The sequence below is a fragment of the Varroa destructor genome, unplaced genomic scaffold, assembly GCF_002443255.2.
Source record: "Varroa destructor unplaced genomic scaffold, Vdes_3.0 BEIS01000004.1, whole genome shotgun sequence".
Taxonomy (NCBI): Eukaryota; Metazoa; Arthropoda; class Arachnida; order Mesostigmata; family Varroidae; genus Varroa; species Varroa destructor.
This window is the reverse complement of record NW_019211457.1, coordinates 28299253-28305142: the sequence shown is the minus strand read 5'-3', so window position 1 is coordinate 28305142 and position 5890 is coordinate 28299253. Positions and strand designations below refer to the sequence as shown.

Sequence of the window (5890 nt, the reverse complement as noted above, 5' to 3'; positions counted from 1 at the left end):
GCAACGCAAGCACTTCGATTCCTCGTGAAAACATGTCCATATACACACGAAATATCTATCGTTTGTAGTTTTTCCACTGTCCATGCATCTATATGCCCATACAGGCATTCAGCTACTAAGAGTGGAGTTTGCAAGCGATACTCAAGTGGTATTAAAGAAGCGTGCGCGTCAGTTGACACTTATCGCTTTGCCGATCGTTTTGAAATCGTTAGCCGGCGTGTCTGATCGAAATGAAGGATGGCTTTATTTGCTCAGTGAAAATGAAGCAGATCTGCTGGTGACCCGGATCGACCGGAAGGACGAACTACTTTAGATTCTGGGCAATGGGCCTATATCAATGAACAGCACAATGCATGTTAAGGTGCCGTCCCTAATCTATGGGCAATTGTTTAGTCAGTAAACTGACGACTGGAGACCTGTTAGTTGTATTGACGTCTATGTCGCGGGTTCGGTAAATTTAGTACCGTTATGTGTCGCTAGCATGATTTTGACGGCCAGGCCATCAAGTCCGTTACGACGGGCAGTTTCGAGACGGATTGTTATTGTATTGCCTATGAATAGCGCCATATCGAATCGAACATGGTACCGAAGCCCAATCTTGAGGCTTATCGTGTGGAGCGAATGACTAATTCACCAGACGCTTATGATTTTAATATGGCTGGCCACATTCTACGAGAGGCTGCTCCGCTCGATCGGGGTGGTTCTGTAGCAAGACGGACATAAGTCAGGTATTGGCTAAGTACTACATTATTTACTTTAGTTACCTGATATATATATTACTTTAGTTTGTTGCGTTCTTACGATGTTTTGTTTAGTATTGAATAATTCGTGAACTACGACTGATTACTGAGGCTTGGTCGCAGATCAAATACATTTGCCCCCCCCCCCCCCCGGTCTTAGCCCTCGTCTGAACCGTGGGGTATTAGCACAGGGTCATTGAAAAGGTTATCCCGAAACATAAGTGGCCCCACTTGAGTCCTCCGCCGAAACCCGCGAAGAACAGGCTTACATTATTATGTGAATGTTGTGTCATACGTGAGAATTGGTACTCTTTGCATACGGGGCCCCGCAACTGCACTACCGAGAAAGCGAAGAGTTTTTCTTAATACATAAATACATCCTGGGTCCTCACGCATTTAGAAACTACGCCAGCATTAGTTTAATGCAACCAACCAAGCCTACCCGCTAGATAATTCGTTTGCTATTGGCCAAGTGGCATATAATCCTTTTATGGGTCTAAGATACTGGTTTTATTCGGATAAAACAATTTAACACGCTTGGGTCAGTTCCAAAAATAATTCAGTCATTAGCCTGTTATTTGTAAAACCGCTTACAGAACGCATGGATTGGGACTATCAAATTGGAAGTACTTTCACGCCCGTTTAGCAGTTAAGTGTGACTGTGCTTTCTGAAGAGATTGCAGTAAAGCAAAGGCCTGCCCTCGCTTTAGACGTTAAGTGATGACGTGGTGCTCACTTCTTACCATGGTTACGTGGTTAATTGCCGAAGATTCTCGGGACCCCTAAGATCCAGCTGCTTGTGACGCATCGCAGACGTGCAGGATATCCAGTGACCGTTCAAAGAAGCAATGTGCTCATATTGTTAAAATAACTGTCAAGTCCCATATCATTTCGTAAGGTCAGGTAGGATAACTTACCAGCTAAGGCTCAAAAACGCACACCGTCGATTAGAAGCAGGGTGGTAGGCCATTGATGTTTGTTTAGTCAGGGGCGCGTTGTCCATACCACTGTTTGTTTTGCTAAGATTGAGCTCTAGAGGGAGTGAAGAGTTTGGCAATGCAGTCCGCTTGTACAACTAAGGACACTATAGTTCTGCTAAGGCAGGTGAGCCGCTTGGTAACGTGAATTTCCCGGTGACCTAACTTAGTCTGGCTGATAAAAGTTTCTTTCGAATACAATCAATCCAACCCACATGATCTACGATGTACGATCAAAACCATCGATTCGATTTTGATGAATTGTTGTAACTGGAAAGCTAAGAGACTGTAGATAAATTTTACACAACTGACCCTTATCGGCAGGCAGGACATGCAGATAATGCTTAAGTATTATATTATTGATTAAAAAGAGGTCTTTGAATATTTTATACATTGTCTATATATATACATTTCACATTAGGAAGCTTAAATTATTCCAATTTCTTTTCCTAATCTAACTGTTATCTGGTTTCTCTTTATAAAATATATGCATTTAATATCCCGATGATATTCTATTTAGCATTATCGAAGTTGTGGCCCCTATGACAATGATGGGGGCAGCGTAGTTTAGATCTAATTACTTAGCGGGTAACTGTTTGTTGCCCTTATATATGAGCTCGTTGCTGGACCCAGCAGTGCGGGATGGATCAATATCTTTTAAGTAACATTGACTATTATGAATACAAGCGATTTCCGGCACTGTCCCGTTGCGATACTCATTTATGGAATGTTGACGAAAGGTCTAGATACTTACGTAGCAGTGGGTAACGATTGTAGAATGTAATACATTATGCATCAAAATATATCGCCTTTATGTATCCAGAAAGCGTTCTCAAAAAAAGAGTCGCGGATAGCACTGAGAAACAGAAAAAAGAACAGTAAAGCCTATCCACATGCCACGAGCTATCGAGGCACGATTGGCGCCCCGAGTACGCGACCCACAGTAAAACAAATAGCAGACGAGCATAATCAAACATAATGGACGCGCGTATTTTTAACGAATAAGTCAACCTCGGGTCAAGTTATCAGGGTCGTCTTTATTCACTAATAGAATGTAGGTAGAGGTTTTCCAGTAAAAAGCAAAATTCGATTGTAATATCTCTTTCAGTATTGCGGACATAGTTGATAGGCGGGTACGGCACTTTTTCGAATCGCACCAAGGCGCTTTGTTTCGAACTGGAACCGCTCAGTAAAATAGATCAGCTTCAATTAATTCCATTTACCTTTTCAGCATTATTGTCAAAAAGAATTGTTAAAACTCGCTTAAGAATACCACTTTGTTATATGGTAATTGTCTAGAGATATAGAGGTACAGAACATCACCTAGTATACTTAATATGGTGGGCAAATATACGCATTCAGGTAGAACGTTACAGGCAAATTGTTTTGGTCCGTCAAATCAAACGACCGATTTGTTCATTGATGTATCGTTATTAATGAATTACATTAATGATAGTTGCTCATGATCGTCATTAAGAACGAATTTGCTGTACAAGAAATTATTTATTTATGTTTTTAATATTATCGGGTAAAATGTTGGAACCTATGTCAAAAAGAATTGTTAAAACTCGCTTAAGAATACCACTTTGTTATATGGTAATTGTCTAGAGATATAGAGCTACAGAACATCACCTAGTATACTTAATATGGTGGGCAAATATACGCATTCAGGTAGAACGTTACAGGCAAATTGTTTTGGTCCGTCAAATCAAACGATCGATGATCAATATGGGGTGAAGAAAAACAGTCAACATGACGGCTAAGAAATCTATAGAAGCACAAAGGCTCAGGCCACTTCTCGCTTGTTTCCAACCTATTTGCGTGGGACTAAAAATTCATTTTCAATTGATAGAAAGCCTAAACGCTTTCAGCAGTAGATAAAACAACAAATCCATTCTGTTCTCTTTACCAAGCATCAGCGGATGGCGAGATAAACTCGCGCAAATGTCTTCTAAGAGCTAAATAAATTTACGGTCCCTATGGTCCCCTGACTAAATATGTAAGTTTTATGTTCAGCACTGGCATTGAAACCGCTGGTTCTTCCTGCCACAGAACAGATTGTAGCAATGTTGGTACGCGAACGTAGACCACTATGTGTCTCCAAACTTAGCAGACGAACGCGTTATCATCACACCATGACAGGCGGCAAGCCCTTGACGTTACATCGAAAAGCTGATTCTGAGACTTGTTCATATGGTAAAAAGAGTGAAAAGTGTTTAAATAAAGTACGGTGTCATAAAAGTTATACCTGAAATCTACCTGACTGCTCGTTTCGAAGTACGCTTGTTAGGGCTGTAAGGCTCAGTAACGTCCATGTAGAATAGGTGATTCTGTCAAATCTGTGAACGCGTATGGCAGCTATTTTTTAGTTTTTTTTAGTTCTATTTTTTTTTAGTATTTTTAGTTCTAATCAGATACGACCATTGCAACTGAATGGTTAGAGTTGTCAACTGGCTTCTCAGAAAGCTGGTTAGGAACATGCTGTAATAGGTCGAAGAGTTGGCCAAGATATCTAAAAAGATATGGTATATTCTCTTACAGGACCGAACCAGCCTTGTAATGAAAAACAGGAAGTCTGCGAAAAGTCATGAACAGCTATGCTTATCGAGCGATAATAAAAAACACAACAAACCTATTTTCACACCTATTACTAACGAAATTACCATCTCTGCAATGATAGGTGCAAATAGGTTTGTAAAATCCAATAAGGGCAAGCTACCGCAGGAAGGACGCAGACTTGCGTCCGACAGACTAAATGATATTCGAAAAGCTGTACAACCAAAGGTTACAAATCGAGCCAAAGGGTAACGTATATTACGAAATGCTGAGGGGCACAGGACTATAAAAACATGTGAGCCATGTGCAACACATAGGACAGTGATACTTTACGAAGTACAAGCATTCTTTTTAAATAATTAAAGAGTAATTAGATTTATCGATAGACGGGAGTCCTCCCTTACTGTATATAAAAGCACTTGTGCGGAATGGCTTCGAACGCAAGTGGATATTCCACTGTGAGAGGATCCCCATGCTGATGGAGATGGAGGATAAACAAGCTAGAATATCGGCCACTGTGCAAAAGAACGAACTTCATGATATCTTTGATTTCGTTGAACTTTAATTATAAGTGTAATAGCAGTGGGCCCTGAGATAGCATTAGGGTGGCGGATGCCATGCTTCCATCTAGGGTTCAAATCTAGAATATTCCCTAGCGTACTTGGTTATCGTACTCCATCGAATTTGCAGGATCGAGGTTGATATATATCCCGAAATATAGGGAGCTAGTTAACATGTGTTAAAATGTAATGTTAACACATTCGTTTATAACTATAAAGTGACGCGTCAATAGCCTCACGTGCGCTTTTGACGGCTACCGCATTCCGCTTTGAATCAATAAGTGGGTAGGACAATAAGTAGGGCAAAATTGTAAGTTCCGTATGTGACAATGCTAAAACATCGCTTCTGTCGTGCAGTTAGTTAGATAAACCTGTACACGTACTAGGAGTTAAGGTATAGTATAGAACAGGCCCATGGCAAGCCGCTATTTTCATTGTAAGGAAACGCGTAGATCAGCCGAAATTGGTTGAAGGCAGAAAACGCGAATCCGAACGAACTGCACTGAATAGTAACGCGAACGGTTTACGGAAAATGTATAGAATTGTTTGAAAGCCTTTGACGATGTAAGCACGATATTGACAAACTGTGTATGTGTCTTTTACTGATTTAATAAGTGTCTATTATCTAGCTGGTTGACCTTAGATACAGGGATCAGCCTGCCTTTTAACTTGCCAAATGGTGGCAAACAATTGTTTCCTTGAATAGATTTTATTAATGGACAGAATAATAGCCGACGAACGTTTTGTTATGAGAAATATGCCAGAAGTATATATATTCACACAAAAAGTGTATTGTGCACTTGAGCAAGATTAAATAAAAACGGGCTGCCAGCATTTAAAACTCATAAAGGCTGTTCTTTTAGACCTGAATAATGTTTATTTCTCAGGTACGGTGAAAATGTGAGAGATTTTTTTATGTTTTTTAAAGCGAACTTTCTCATTGTAGACCCTAGTGTAAAATGATTTTCAACTGAAGTATTACGTATTATATATGTATACCGCCTTCTCGCTGCAGTAGTCATCGGAAAGTGTTCTGCAACAGAGTAACGCAATGGCA

At 40.3% G+C, this 5890-nt stretch overlaps 1 long non-coding RNA gene across 1 annotated transcript; it reads left to right on the top strand.

Moving 5' to 3' along the window:
• The first annotated feature begins 3774 nt into the window (after nt 1–3774).
• LOC147756049 (uncharacterized) lies at nt 3775–5682 on the top strand. The gene is made up of 2 exons (XR_015327028.1): nt 3775–3913; nt 4259–5682. It is a non-coding gene; the product is annotated as an uncharacterized LOC147756049 (long non-coding RNA).
• The last annotated feature ends 208 nt before the right edge of the window (nt 5683–5890 follow it).